We start from the raw sequence: 16174 nt of genomic DNA, 5'->3' as shown, positions 1-16174 counted from the left end.
GACGTTAATAATAAATAAGATGAAATCAATTAAAAGTAGAGCCCAGAATGGGAATGAAAGAACAGGAGGAGTGGTTAAAGTTCACCGACGTGTTAGCTTTTCTGTCCGAAATTTATATCAGAGAAATTTGAAATATACAGCCAACGTAGCATAGAATACATAGTGAGCACAAAAGTGATGTAAACTTGTAGAAATGTAAGTACATGAAATGTGAGGATTGCGCTACCTACGAAGCAAGATGACACAACATGGCGAAGCAAGAGAGATACCAGAAACAGATACGAGTAGTTGAGAAAGCTTTGTTCAACAAAACAGCCCTGCTGGTATCAAATGCTGACGAAAAAATGAGAAGTTTCTGAACCCTTAGGGCGGTGAGAGAGCAGCAGAGGATAAAAGTTGCAAGGACAAACACGTCAGAATCAAGAGTATTCAGAAACGAATAGGTTAGTAAAAGACACCAAGAGATAGAGGACCATCTTTTTTTATATTATCTTCATAGTTTCTATATATTAGCTGAGCTTTCTTATGTACAGACGTGCGCTTTGACGGCGAAATGACACCTTCGGTGCAGATGCACTCGTCCGAGATCTTGCGAGTCTCAGCTGAATAGTTGTGAGCAGATAGAGGATGGGGATAGACGGAGAACACTAAATCTAGTGTAGGGCACGTAGAAATTTGGTCTGGACAGGAGCCGTGTACGAATGGCCGTCACGTTTAAAGCAACCGTTGTAGAGAAGTGAAACATCCGGATTAGAATCCCGGTCCGACACAAATTTTCACTTGCATTTAACATCATAACAACTGGGAGAGCGGTATGCTGACCCCACGCCCCTCTTATCCTTATCCTCCTGTGAGGATGACACGGCGGTCGGATGGTCCCGGTAGGCCACTCGTGGCCTGACGACGGAGTGCTTTTATTTAATGCAATTTCCGTATGCCGCTGACTTCTGAAGAACTTCTCTTTCATTTTGTTGTTCTTTTTTTTTCCTTTTCTTTTTCTGTTTTCTCCTGATCCACGTTTCATCGCAGTTTGAACGCTAAGTTTCAAAAATGTTTAGTAATTACGGAAACTCTGGGGAAATCCAGATGGTATACCGCACAATGGCACCAATAATTAAACTGTTCTTTCCCTGTGACATTTAGAGGCGTATGATAGCACTCTAAAATAAATCCAATATTTGCGACGAAGCGAGGTGGCACAGTGGTTAGCACATTGGACTCGCATTCGGGAGGACTTCGGTTCAAATCCGCGTCCGGCCATCCTGATTTAGATTTTTTGGTGATTTTCCTAAATCACTTGAGGCAAATGCCCACATGATTCCTTTGAAAAGGCGCGGCTGACATCCTTTCCTAATCCGATGGGACGGGTGACCTCGCCCTTTGTTTGCCGCCCCCCAAATCAACCAACCAAGAACAACTAATCCAAAATTTGCCCTACATGTAGCACATAAAGAGGATTGTGAAAAACACTCGCACGCAAATGTCAACATCGCTACATGCATCTTCACTGCGGAAATTTATGATTGTAAACGCAGAGTTCTGCACGATCTTTTCCTGTATTCTATCAAACAAAATTCTTGCCAACATATTAAATCTGTAAAAGTTTAAGGTTTTCATAATATTTACTTCGCTTTAAAAAAAAAAAAAAGGTTCAAACGTGTGTGAAATCTTATGGGACTCAACTGCTAAGGTCATGCGTCCCGAAGCTTACACACTACGTAACCTATATCATCCTAAGGACAAACAGACACACACACACACACACACACACACACACACACACACACACACACACATACATACACACACACACATGGCCGAGGGAGGACTCGAACCTCTGCCGGGACCATCCGCACAGTCCATGTTCAAAATGTTCAAATGTGTGTGAAATCTTATGGGACTTAACTGCTAAGATCTTCAGTCCCTAAGCTTACACACAACTTAACCTAAATTATCCTAAGGACAAACACACACACCCATGCCCGAGGGAGGACTAGAACCTCCTCCGGGACCAGCCGCACAGTCCATGACTGCAGCGCCTTACACCGTTCTAATAATCCCGCGCGGCTTACTTCGCTTTTCTGCGTTAGTAAAATTCCAACACATTTACATACACGAATGTTGATCTCATTAAGTGCAATATGTTTCAAGAAAATCAGAGACATCTGTCCTTTTCACTTTCTTTCTCCTCCTTTATTTTCCGCATAAAATTATCTTGGTCGACTTGTATTTAGTTTTTAGTGTAGAAACTCAAGAGACTTTTTCTGATCATTTATGGGGATATGTAAATTTGCGTTGCCTGCGGAATAGTTTACTGAAAAACCCCAACAAGGTTCATTAGAGTGAAAAGAAATCGATAAAGCGGAGATTAAAGTCCTCTCTTGGGCATGGATGTATGTGATGTCCTTAGGTTTAAGTAGTTCTAAGTTCTAGGGGACTGATTACCTGAGATGTTAAGTCCCATAGCGTTCACAGCCTTTTTTTGTAAGCCTAGGGACCGATGACGTCCGCAGGTTGGTCCCATAGAACTCACCACAATTTTTTTTCGGGAGAATTGCTTCGGCGTATGATACTCACCTCCTCAAATAAACAATCTCTGTGTTTACACGCTAGTGCGAAAGGGCGACACGATAAATTTTTAATAATTTCATGAATGGTGCCTTCTTCTGCTCCAGAGACCGGTCTGGAACGGAACGTTTATTTCGGCCGCGCGTGTTACAGGTGGCAGCTTTCGCGCTGGAGAAGTCGCTTTCCAGCGGCCACCGGCGACCTCCGAGTGCGGCCACAGGTGGCTCGGCATCCGCGCGGGTGGAGTTTCACTCCGGCAGCCGGCTCTTAGCCCCACGAGCCACCAAGCGACGCTACCGCCACAGACGTGCAGCGAGCTCGTCCCCGCTGCAGAAGAGGGCGGGCGTGTCAATTAGCGCCTGGCGGCGGCGCGGAATGTCAGCTGGGGAGGAAGGGTCGTCGAACCACTGGCTGATACGCCACGGGACTTCCGCGCGAAACCTGACTCAGCCGGCGGCTGGGAGGCTGGCCCGCGGGCGCTGGTGCGGGTGGGTGAAAGCGGCCGCCCCGCTGCAATCCGATAGGCTTTCCAGGGGCTCTGCTCGGCTGCTGCCGCGCTCCTACTTGTCCATACAGTACTTGCCTCTGACATAATCTCGGAATCCATAACACAGTTCTGTAGACCGCGTAGTGCGGTAAGATGCTGAACCAACGTTTCGGCCATTATTGCAATCGGCCTCCGTCAGGGTATGCAACAGTGGCCCAAACATTGTTTCAGCATCTTACAGTATAATGTGATCCACAGCATGGGCAGTGTCACAAACTTTGATGCAGCCACTTACTACAACAGTGACCAAAACGTAGGTTCAACATTTCATTGCAGGCCGGAGTGGCCGTGCGGTTCTAGGCGCTACTGTCTGGAACCGAGCGACCGCTACGGTCGCAGGTTAGAATCCTGCCTCGGGCATGGATGTGTGTGATGTCCTTAGGGTAGTTAGGTTTAATTAGTTCTAAGTTCTAGGCGATTGATGACCTCAGAAGTTAAGTCGCATAGTGCTCAGAGCCATTTGAACCATTTTTGAACATTTCATTATGACGCAGCCAACAGTATACTTACCACATAGGCACTTACAGTAGCGCCTGAAACGTCCGTTAACCAGTTTACTCTATGACGCGATCTATGGGGTAGATAGTACATATACATCTACAATTAAGTTCCTGGCAGACGGTCCATCGAGCCACCTTAAAGCTACTTCTCTGTCGTTCCACTCTCGAACAGCGCGCGGGAAAAACGAACACGCAATCTTTCCGTGATAGCTCTGATTACTCTTAATTTATTATGATGATAGTTTCTGACAATGTACGTGGGCGCCAACGAAATATTTGCACACTCTGAGGAGAAAGTTGGTGTTTGAAATTTCATAAGAAGGTCCTCACACAGCGAAAAACGCCTTTGCTTTAAAGATGCCACCTTAATTCGTTTATTATATGTGTGGTACCCTCTTCCATATTTAGCGATAATACAAAACGAGCTGTCCTTCTAGGAACTTTTTCGTTGTCCTCAGTCAATCCTAAAAATGGGTTCAAATGGCTCTCAGCACTACGGGACTTAACTGCTGTCGTCATCAGTCCCCTAGAACTTAGAACTACTTAAACCTAACTAACCTAAGGACATCACACACATCCGTGCCCGAGGCAGGATTCGAACCTGCGACCGTAGCGGTCGCGCGGTTCCAGACTGTAGCGCCTAGAACCGCTCTGCCACTCCGGCTGGCCAGTCAATCCTATCTGATGCGAATCCTACGCCGCACAGCAGTACTCCAGAAGAGGCCGGACAAGCGTAGTGTAAGCAGTCTCATTAGAAGATCCGTTGCATTTTGTTTGAGTTCTGTCAATAGATCGCAGTCTTTGGTTTGCTTTCCCCACAACACTATCTGTGTGATCGTTCCAGTTTAACTTTTAACTTGCTCATAATTGTAATCCCTAATTATTTAGTTGAGTTTCCGGTCATAAATATGTGATTTACCGTGTTATTGAAATTTACCAGATTCTTTTTAGTGCTCATGTGGATGACTTCACACTTTTCATGGCTTACAGTCAATTGCCAATTTTCGCACCCTACAGATATTTCGTCTAGATTATTTTGCATTTCGTTTTGTTCATTTGATGACATTACATGACGGCAGATGAGAGCATCATCTGCAAACATTCTAAGAGGACTGCTCACTTTGTCTTTTAAATCGCTTATGTAGCTCAGGAACAACAAAGGGACTATAACACTTCTTTGTGGAACGCCAGATATTACTTCTGTATTACTCGATGATTTGCCATCAGTTACTACGAACTGTGATCTCACTGACATGGAATCACGAATCAAGTCAAACAACTGAGACGATACTCCATAGGCAAGCAATTAGATTAACCTTCTGGAAATCTAAAAATATGGAATCAATTTGACGTTCTCTGTCGATAACACGCATTATGTCGTGACGATGAAGTGCTACTAAATACCCTGAAGAAACCACTTGCACCAAAGGACGAAACATTAATTCAACATTTTACAATATGACACGGTCTGCAACCTCGTCGATTTTCTGTGAAAACTTGTAACCTCCCCCTCACTCATAGACCTTAATGACAGTGAAAAATTAAACCGCGTGCACCTAATGGAAATTTGGGAAAAGCAATCGTCACCGAAGTTAATTTGTCGGTAAAGAGGGAGGAAAGGGTTACATCTAAACGAAAGGAAAAATACAAATGAAACTGGTGGAAATTAATTTTGAGAAAAGGGTAAAATTAATAAAGAAAGTAAATGTGCGGTTGTTACGTTAACAATTAACTGGCGTTAATTAGACATTTCAGATTTGGGGGAAATTACGGTCGCCAGTCCTATGGACAAGTACTATAATAACTGAAAATGAAAGATTAATGCACATATAATTAGCACTAAAAGCGTGGCAACTGAAGGTTGACATGTGCTGTGTGAAAACTGAAAGTTTGCCAGAAGTAATAAATTTCGCTACACTCTGACTTAATTTAGCAAAAGAATTTATAAAACCGGAAAATTGAAAGTTAATTTAGTGACTGAAATTAATAGTGAACTTTGTTTCTGAAGCACTGCGAAATTCAATAAAATAAGGTTAGTCTTGGGCTACCTCAACAATCATTTCAAAAGCTACTTGAATCTAAGCAATTTAGAAATAAGAGATTTAACTTTGAACTTGAATTAAATGATTCTGAACAATTAACAATAGTAAAATTTAGCACGTACCAAGCTGAGCTGCAGTCTCACGTAAGCTAAAATATGCTAACAAAACTCACACTCTTAATTTGTGCTTGTGTAATCTAAATATTGTAGCCAGCTATGAATACCTTAACTGAACTTTGAAATTAAAGCAGTGAAATGGAATGATATTACTTTAATTCTGGCGTCTGAATTTCAACGACACTCGGGTTCATTTCGGAAAACGAAGGTAGCCTGCTTGGTAATGCAATTGGGACAATGAGCAACAAAGGTTCATGTTAAGTTGCTGTACTTTTGTGATGCAACAGTTTGAAAAGCTGAGGTCTCCCATACAGTTCTAAAACTTTACGTACTTTTAGTCTTCCTTGTTGGTTGAATGAAGGTTTGCAGTCGTCGATCGGGGAGGTGGCGACAGTCACTCATTGTCGGCCGTCGCTGTTGCAGAAGCTGGATGTTGGCGCGCCTTCTGCTCGACACGGTCACCAGGCGAAACGTGCTCTTGATGTGCGCCAGCTAATGCTTCCCGTCCGCGACACCGTGTCAGAAACTATCATAGCAAGTCGAGCGCAATTACATGCTGCCAAACCCCGAAAGCGCGGCAACTCGCGGGAGCGTCACACAACACACCTGCTCCACCGCATTACTCCAGCCAGACTCCCTCTGCCCGCGCTCCATGCGGTAAAGTTAACTCTACCAAAGATCCTAAACACTTTGGTTCTCCACACGACCTATCGATGTAATCGTTCGATAGCACAGTTTTCCCTAGGCCAGACCCAGCGTAAAAATACAAATAATATTTACAAAACAAACCAATTATACATTGACATAAATGCATAAATATATATATAGTACAATAGATGGAAATAGGAGGATACACATTTCCGGCGTTACAAACTGAGTCTTGCTGCGAAAACCTACAAACAGATGCAGTTTCAGTATTTCAGCAGATTACCATACACTGTGTGCGAGGATGTCACTGAGTGCAGCTCTTATTATTAACCACAAGTACAATTAGCAAGTAAATGCGTTGCCACATGAATGTAAGAATCCCAATGCTTCTGAATAGGCTTCCACGAGATCTACAGAATAAAGAGATTTTGACTTGAACAGCATTGTACCAGAACGTTATGCCATAGGTCAGTACTAAGTGAAAGTATGCTAGCCACCTTGTCTGTAAATCGACACAACGAGAGAGATTTCATGATCAATGTAGACTGCCTGTATGGAATTATGCGGCTGATTTTGTCGGGATCAACTCACCATCTATTCTGCACACGATATCGGCTCATGGTGATCACACTGTCAGTACTCTGAATGAGGTGCCACATAAACTATATCCATGACATCTTGTTTATAGTCCGTACAGCCGCCAATGCTTGATCGAGACACCAAAGGATTGTTTTCTGATAACACTGACGATTTACTCCCTCGCCATGCAAACGCAAACTGAGCTACTGCTCTGTCTCTAGCTTGATTGAGGTTAACTGTTTGTGTCTAACAGTTGCTTCTGTAAAGAGTAGAACATAGAAGAATTTTTTTGTTCACAATCTAAAATAGGTAACGTCAAGATTGGGCTGCTGTTTTATGAGACAGCGTCTTTTAAGTTACATATTGTCAGTTCAGTACGTGCAGTAGTGAGAGAATCTCCTGGAAACGACCTCTAATACCGAGAAATATTTATTTTACTCTTGGAGTGGTAAATGCTACTTGATGATTTGTAGCTTGTTAAAACTTTCGGTCGGACAAGGACCTGGATATAAGCACTTATATCGTCATTAAGCCATCGGAGCAAACTTAGCCCACAGAATCAAGGCAGCAACTTGCCACCAGCTCATTTCCATTTCGTACTTAACAGTAGCTGACGTATGATGTTGGAAGGCTAGCGTGCCAAGACAAACGAACACAACAGAGAGCTTGTCTCTACAGTCTCAGGAACTGCAGACTACAATAATAATAATAAATAATCATAATAATAATAATACTATATAATTTCATAACCACTTCTACAACCCTTCAGATCACACAACATCAACAGATACGAAGAAAGTAAATTGGAAAAAGAAAACACTTCATGGCAAGCACCCGTATCATCTAAGACAGCCACACATCGATCAAGACGCATCCAACACATCGCTAAGAAAATGCAATATATACAGTGAGACAGAAGGATTCATGATTGCAATACAGGATCAAACAATAAACACCAGATATTACAGCAAGCATATTATTAAAGATCCCAGTACCACAACAGATAAATGCAGACTTTGCAAACAACAAATAGAAACAGTAGATCACATCACAAGCGGATGTACAATACTAGCAAATACAGAATACCCCAGAAGACATGACAATGTCGCAAAAATAATACATCAACAGCTTGCCTTACAACATAAACTTACAAAACAACACGTTCCCACATACAAGTATCCACCACAAAATGTGCTGGAGAATGATGAATACAAATTATACTGGAACAGAACCATTATAACAGATAAAACAACGCCACATAACAAACCTGATATCATACTCACCAATAAAAAGAGGAAATTAACACAACTAATCGAAATATCCATACCCAATACAACAAATATACAAAAGAAAACAGGAGAAAAAAATGAATAATACATCCTACTGGCTGAGGAAGTCAAGGACATGTGGCATCAGGATAAAGTTGACATCATACCAATTATACTATCAACTACAGGAGTCATACCACACAATATCCACCAGTACATCAACGCAATACGGTTACATCCAAACATATATATACAACTACAAAAATCCGTAATTATTGATACATGGCAATTACCCGAAAGTTCCTAAATGCAATATAACACATACCGCACAGTTAATAGGAAGTGACGCTTGATCAAGGTCCGCGTCACTTTCAATTTTTAACCAGACTTAACGTCTGAGAAAGTAAAGAAATAATAATAATATAATGCGTGAATCTCTTCGAGAGAAAGAAATCCAATCCATTCTCAGCCGCTTTACAAAAACTGAAAAAAGAGGCACTGAAATGTGTTTTGCAGAGTATCCATGTAGATGTAGATGTAGAGGAATACTCTTAGGAAAACATATGACTATACGTGGCAAAATAGGATTTGAATGAAGATCGGAACAATAGACTTCTTCACGCCGATATACGTCTTCATTGGCACAGTGCGCAGAAGAGACTTCGGATTCTGATGACATGCTGGAACACTCAACAAAGACCCGGTTCAGCTCCGTGCATTCGTCCCTCTGCGTATCGGACCCCGCCGGATTTATCGCGACAATGAGGTCAGAAGTTTCTCTGACACGACGTAGATTTATCATCTTTCAGCAGCTCCAAGAAAAACTTGCAAGCGAGATCTAGCTTTAAAGCGATTACCAGGAAACAAGTGAATGAAAATAAGTCGAACTGCGAGTCGTATGTTTGTAGCTGAGTAACCACGGAGGTAAAAATGAAGGGAGGTGGCACTACAGAGTTACGATGTACGTTGTTTTGAAGCCATAGTGGGCGGGGCCTGCCGCCTTTTTAAGTAGCCCAAAGCATTAGCACATTACTGTTTACGATTGATTCTTGTTCACTATGTTTGTCGCGTGTGCGCAACAGCTGTTTTAAATACTAAAATTACAGTGCTTACATTAACAACATAGTGTAAGGAAAGCAATTTCGAACGTATTCTGTTCTTGAGTGCTTCTTTGCTCTAGTAATACGACACATTCGGCCTCGTGAAAGTAACTTGCTTCTTTGTTGTTATATTTCGGATAAACAGAAACAGAAGTAAGTGATGCGGAAAGTGTGCTTTCGTAATCCATTTTATTCCGCTTTTACTGCATTTGTATCAATAGCAAATGAAACTGGAACTCCGAAGACAATCCTGGTTTGCTCACTGGTATCGGTATTGCTTCTTGATCGTCATATTTGCAGCATTTTTAGTGCAAAAAACTTACCTTCGTGTTTTTTGCTAGCCCATAAACATGTTCAATGAGGAAAGAAGCAAGGCATGCTATCGTATCTTGTGCGTGTCAACGAACTGAATGATTAATTAAAAGGTGAAAGAAACGGAACCGCCTATAGGTATACTCCATGCAGAATATAGTTCTTTTTTTATTAGACTGTAGTTCTTGTTTTATTAGATTGTCAGTGCCTTAGTCTCACTGTAGTTTAGCCGTCTTCTCACTCTGAAATCTTACCTATGATGCGTCATTCAGTATGCGGCCAATAATAGCAAATTACAGGGTAAATAACGAATTACATGGTAAATAACGATATAATTTTTAATCATCTTCCAGCATTGTGGAATGCTATAAATATAATTAAGGAAATTAGATATTGTGCTTTAACATGCATGTGAGTAACTTTTTAGTAATGATAGCCTAACTGGTATAAGATGTAAGCCTAGCTTTCCAACATTAGCCTATTTGCTTCTTTCCCCGGAATATTTCTGTCAGTTTTTCAGGAATAACCAAACATAGCACAATTGAAATGTACGTCTACTTTGATCTTCTGCTTCATTATACTTTTGAATTTCATTTTGAGATTTTCAAAGTATGAAAGTCTATACCATGCTTTGTGATATACCAATAGCTAGTTACTTAATTTTATGTTCTAATTAATCATTTGCACGATAAATCATAACGATATGAAACGAGACATTATAAAATGACATCAATTTTTTTTTTTACAATATGTCTGCATGCTGATCATTTATTAGTTTTTACGTGTTTTATTTAAAAGACAGATGTTAGTAATTCCTAGCCATCACCATTTACACATTACAGTTACAGCTATTCTTCCGTGGAACAGGACAAGCTACCAAAGAGAAACGTTTTCAGTTTAGTTTCAAATTTTATTTTGCTGTATGTCAGGCATTTTATATCAACGGGTAAGTGACCAAAACTTTTGGTTGCAGCATTTTGAGCCCCTGTTTGTGCTAGAGACAACCTTAATGTGGCGTAATGAACGTAATTTTCTTCTTCTGGTTGTGTAAGTAGGCTGTTTACTATGTAAGTAGGCTGTTTAGGTTTTTATGTTGCTAACGCCACGTAGAGCTCTATATGAAAATCACTGACTGTGCTGCGGGTTGGCATTGTTGCAATATTCGCCATTGTAGTGTTGGGCAGCTGGATGTTAACAGCGCGTAGCGTTGCGCAGTTGGAGGTGAGCCGCCAGCAGTGGTGGATGTGGGGAGAGAGATGACGGAATTTTGAGAGCGGACGATCTGGACGTGTGTCCATCAGAGACAGTAAATTTGTGAGACTGGATGCCATGAACTGCTATATATATTATGACTTTTGAACACTATTAAGGTAAATACATTGTTTGTTCTCTATCAAAATCTTTCATTTGCTAACTATGCCTATCAGTAGTTAGTGCCTTCAGTAGTTAGAATCTTTTATTGAGCTGGCAGTATTGGCGATCGCTGTATTGCAGTAGTTCGAGCAATGAAGATTTTTGTGAGGTAAGTGATTTGTGAAACGTATAGGTTAATGTTAGTCAGGGCCATTCTCTTGTAGGGATTATTGAAAGTCAGATTGCGTTGCGCAAAAAATATTGTGTGTCAGTTTAGTGTTGATCAGAATAGGTAAAGAGCGAAATGTCTGAGAACGTTCAGTTTTGCTCAGCTGTTTGAAAATCAATAACGTAAGGGGTTTACCAGCACAGTAATTCATTAAGTTTTCTAAGGGGACGTTACAGTTGTTCCTGTTGAAGTGCAATGGATTATTTACTACAAAGTTCATTAGGGAATAACTGTATTGAGAAGCGGATAGACTGTTACTCACATGCCGACACACGGCAGGCACGACGACAAGTGTGTTCACATGAATTTTCAGCCGAAGCCTTATTCAGATAGGAAGTGCAGCACACATTCATACTATCACACACACACACACACACACACACACACACACATGACCGCTGTCTTCGGCTGTTCTGATCAGAGTCATTTTTAAAGTGGATGGAAATGTGGACAGTGAATAATAATGATGACAATCAGAGCGGTTGCGTAGCCGTGTGTTGTGCGGAGACGACACTGTTGATACAGTGTGGCTCGGATGTCGGAGCGTTTGCGACTTGTAAGGCAATGAAAGACGCAGAAAAGAACGGACACGGAGTAAAGTAAGGCCAATCTAAAGCCCAATGAAAGAAATACAACCATTACAATTCAAGTAAACAGTGCAACAATAATTCATGTATTCAAAAGAATGTATTGCTTGAATTGCTCCACTTACCAGTATAATGTGATTCGTTTAAAATTTAGATTACGATCGAATGGATTCGTACACTCGTAAACGACGCAAGCTGGCATTATTGATGGAAAACCTGTCTCCACACAATCAAAGCACCAAACACTGTCGAAACTGGGCACGAGCACGTCAGAGCGACGTCACGGGGTGGTATCACCGCTGTGAACTAAGGAGGTACGAATGCGGTGAACATGATGTTCTGGGCTAGTTAAGATGGCGGACATCGGCTTCAGTTTTTTGACTTAATGACATGGCCCTTCTCTTTTTTATCTCGATGTGAGTAACATTTGAATTTATATTATATCTGTTGGCTAATACAGCTGTTTGTACATTGTCCTTATTGCAAAATTTATCCTTTGACACAAGACATAGCACCGTGGAAAACCGTACCGCTGATTTGAAGCTAAACATTTGCTCTTTTATATATTCAGCTATAAATTATACAAAATGATTACGTCAGACAATACAGTCTGGTAACCACTTAGAAAAATACTTTGTTATAGCCGTGAGTCCCATTTCGCCACAAACCACAACTTTAATTTTGCTTATGTTGCCTAACACTAGAAAAGACTGACCATATAGTATTTGTCCCGTTATTTGTAAAGTGACTTAAGTCAAAAATTAACCATGTTAATAAGGAAGTTCAAAACGTAATAATTATGGGCCACCGAAATTAGTGAAAGATAAATTTTTCCTTCAGAACTGTGAAAGAGCAATTTGTTACGATTGAAATTCCTTTAGCTGCATTTGACGCCATCACTGAAGAGCCTTGGGATCGAAGTTCCAATAATACACGACTGTTCGTCTGATTTAGATCTTGTTATTTTCCATTCCACACTACCAACGTAAACATATCTCATCGCCTGTGTTGCTTCACAACAAGCAATCGTTCCCTTAGTTGCAATAAATCGAACGCCTGAAATTTATCAACTCATCAACTGTTAGCCGTATCGTCTAGCAGTGACTGTCGACGTGACTCATGATTTATTGTTCACTCAGTTATGGTCTAATTAATTCAGTTAATTACTTCTTCCGAGGTTGTGATGCAATCTAACATTATGAGTCCACAACCAATGATTTAAAAAAGTTGAAACTATCCCAAATGAAGTATTCCTCATGGGTAATAAAGCTGACGAAAACGAAACTTGCATTCTTTGGCGTAAACTATTTAATCTCAAAAGGACTATTAACTCCCAAAAAATTACAATTTATTTAGGCAAACATGTCTCGCCAAAAGAAGAATCTGGTTCGATATCAGAGTTCACTAAAGGCAATTGTATAACAGCACTTGATCAGTTTGGTATCCTGTACAAATTCTGTAATGGATGAGTTTTTCGTCGGCAAACTTTGTATAAAAGTGAAAATTGTTACGGCTGAGAATTCCTATTCCGCAGCCAATGCATAGTCGATTGAAAGGCGATTCACCCATCGAATGCTGGCCCTAAACTCAGTGGCCTCTTACGTTAGTTAGTTTTAGTGAGTGGAGTATGTTTCAGCAGCTCTCTTCCCTCATATCGACGATCATTCACAGTTGCACAACACGACCCTACGTTCTAGAAACGCAGCATGTTAGCTTCCACTACGAGTAAAGGCACATGTTACTTCACTCACAGGTCGGAGGAAGACAATGGAAACAGTGCGTCCACGAGGACGTTAGTAAAGCAGCAGTAGTGCATTTTCCGGACCTGTCTACACATTCCTTTTGTGGTTATGGGACTTCCGTTTTTCCTCGTCTGTAAACAAATCTCATCTGTCTCTCCTTATTTCTTACGTATACTGCAAAACTTCATTTCTACGTTTTTCACTTATACGTTTTTCTCGCTTATACGTTGTTTTTTTTTTTTTTTTCGTGTTGGCTGGCTCTGAGCACTATGCGACTTAACTTCTGTGGTCATCAGTCGCCTAGAACTTAGAACTAATTAAACCTAACTAACCTAAGGACATCACACACATCCATGCCCGAGGCAGGATTCGAACCTGCGACCGTAGCAGTCGCGCGGTTCCGGACTGCGCGCCTAGAACCGCTAGACCACCGCGGCCGGCTTTTTCGTGTTCCAGCGAAATATCCACAGTGTGCACAAGTTATGATGCAGTGTTTCCGAGTGCGTTGCCGGGAAGTGGACTGATAATGCCGATATTAGACTATAATAAAATTTGATAGTGTAATAAGGAACTTTGTCAAAGTTAGGCATTGGTCAAATTTTCTTTGATCAAATCTAGCACTTTGCCTTAGATTTGATAAAAGGAAGCGTTCGTATTATGTTTACTGCATGGCGAAATCAATCACTTGGAGCGCTAGCATCGCTTCAGCTGTCTGACACTAAATGTTTATCAACATGACTCCCAGATTTATATGGTGGACGAGGAAGAAACTGACGATGAGGATGATAATGATATAGAGGAGTCTCAGCATTCCTCCATGACGTTTAACGACGCAGTGACGTGCCGCAATGTCTCTGACGAAATAATGACAGAGTTATCCCGTTTTGAGGGTACAGAGTACGCTATTGCAGCGTCAAAGAAAAAACAAGCAAAAATTGCGGTCTTTTTGACGAAATGACGTTTTCTTCTTTGAAGAGGTTTACATTTTTCTTTATATCTTTGTTAAGTTTTGTACCTAGTAAGCCTATAATGTAACTTTTTATTTACGAAGTTTTACTGTATTTACTTCGAAAATGCTGCGAAGACAGTTCTTCAGCAAATTATACATGAGTTATGGCCTTTGTTATGTAGTGTTTTCACATAATTCACTTTGCGTTGCTAAGTATTGATTGCACAACGGTGTAAAACTCGACCTACTTTCGTGTACTTGTCTTTTTGTTTCGAAGTGAACTTCTGCAAGTGAATGTAAACAAACAGCACCCAGTGAAAGACCCATTCCAGTACGTGAGGTAGATAACAACTAGAAACGTGACTGGCTCATCTTCGCCGCTAACGAATTTATGCCCACAGAGATGTTGTACGTGCTCAGTTTTGTTCAGCCAGCGACGTGCTCGTACAACAGCTCTCTTAACTCAGGCCTGATCTCGTGATCTGCGTAGCACTGGGCTTTCTAGATTTAATGGATGGAAGACAAAGACCGTCTAAAGCTTTGCCTCGATTATCTCTATCCCAGCACAGGACCACCAGAAACAAATCGCTGGACGATGTTCAAGTAAACATAAAGTGCGTACCACGCCAAATCAAGACATTGCTAATTTGGAAGATTTTTTCCTTTACTTCACTTTATACATACCTTTCTTGGTTAAGATATTTCTATAGTGAAAAGTGTGACAACACTTTACTTTTGGTATGTTCTGTTATAAATCACCTATTAATATACTCATTTTTTACAAAAATAATGTGCAAGAAAGCGACTTGCTATACACATAATGTGTGTGTGTGTGTGTGTGTGTGTGTGTGTGTGTGTGTGCGTGTGTGTGTGTGTGTGTGACTTGATATTGAGACGGACATTCTGAAAAGAAAGTTTCAAACTATTTTAGGTGTGAAAGCATTATGCACTGCTGCGAAGTCGAAGTGAACTGACAATCGACCTGCGAGAGAATAGTGATTGTCGTCGGCTAGGCTAAATTGATTGCCGTGGTGTGAGTTGCAGAAACTGACATCTACACCTACATTTATGCTCGGCAAACCACTGTGAGCTGTATGACAGAGGGTGCGGCCGATTGTACCAGTTATTAGGGTTTCTTCCCGTTCCGTTCACATATGGATAGCAGGAAGAATGAATGTCTCAATGTCTCCGTGAGAGCAATAGTGCAATATTTATTCTAACCTCATCTTCACCATCCATATGTGAGTGATACGTAGCGGGTTCTGGTATATTCCTAGAGTCGTCATTTAAAGTCGGTTTTTGAAACTTCCTTATTACACTTTCTCGGGATTGTTCACGTCTATCTTCAAGAGTCTTCCATTTCAGTTCCTTCTGTATCTCTGTGATACTCTCCCGCGAATCAAACAAACCTGTGACTATTCTTGCTGCCATTATCTGTATACATTAGATATCCCCTGTTAGTCCTATTGGGTACGTGTCTCACACTCTTGAGCATTATTCTAGAACCGATCGAATGAGTGATTTGTAAGAAATTCCCTTCGTAGACGGCCTGCACTTCTCGATTATGTACCAATGCACTACTTCACCCGTAACTGAGCCTAGGCAGTCATTCCACTTCATATCCCTACAACGTG

General features: G+C 41.1%; 1 protein-coding gene across 1 annotated transcript in view; it reads right to left on the bottom strand.

The window, feature by feature from the left end:
* The window catches only part of LOC124588145 (cadherin-89D), a 410233-nt gene that overhangs the window by 251563 nt on the left and 142496 nt on the right, over positions 1–16174 (bottom strand). The gene's annotated exons all lie outside the window — the stretch shown is intronic.

The sequence above is a fragment of the Schistocerca americana genome, chromosome 1 (assembly GCF_021461395.2).
Source record: "Schistocerca americana isolate TAMUIC-IGC-003095 chromosome 1, iqSchAmer2.1, whole genome shotgun sequence".
NCBI lineage: Eukaryota > Metazoa > Arthropoda > Insecta > Orthoptera > Acrididae > Schistocerca > Schistocerca americana.
Note: the sequence above shows the minus strand (reverse complement) of the source record. Positions and strands in the feature narration are given on the sequence as shown.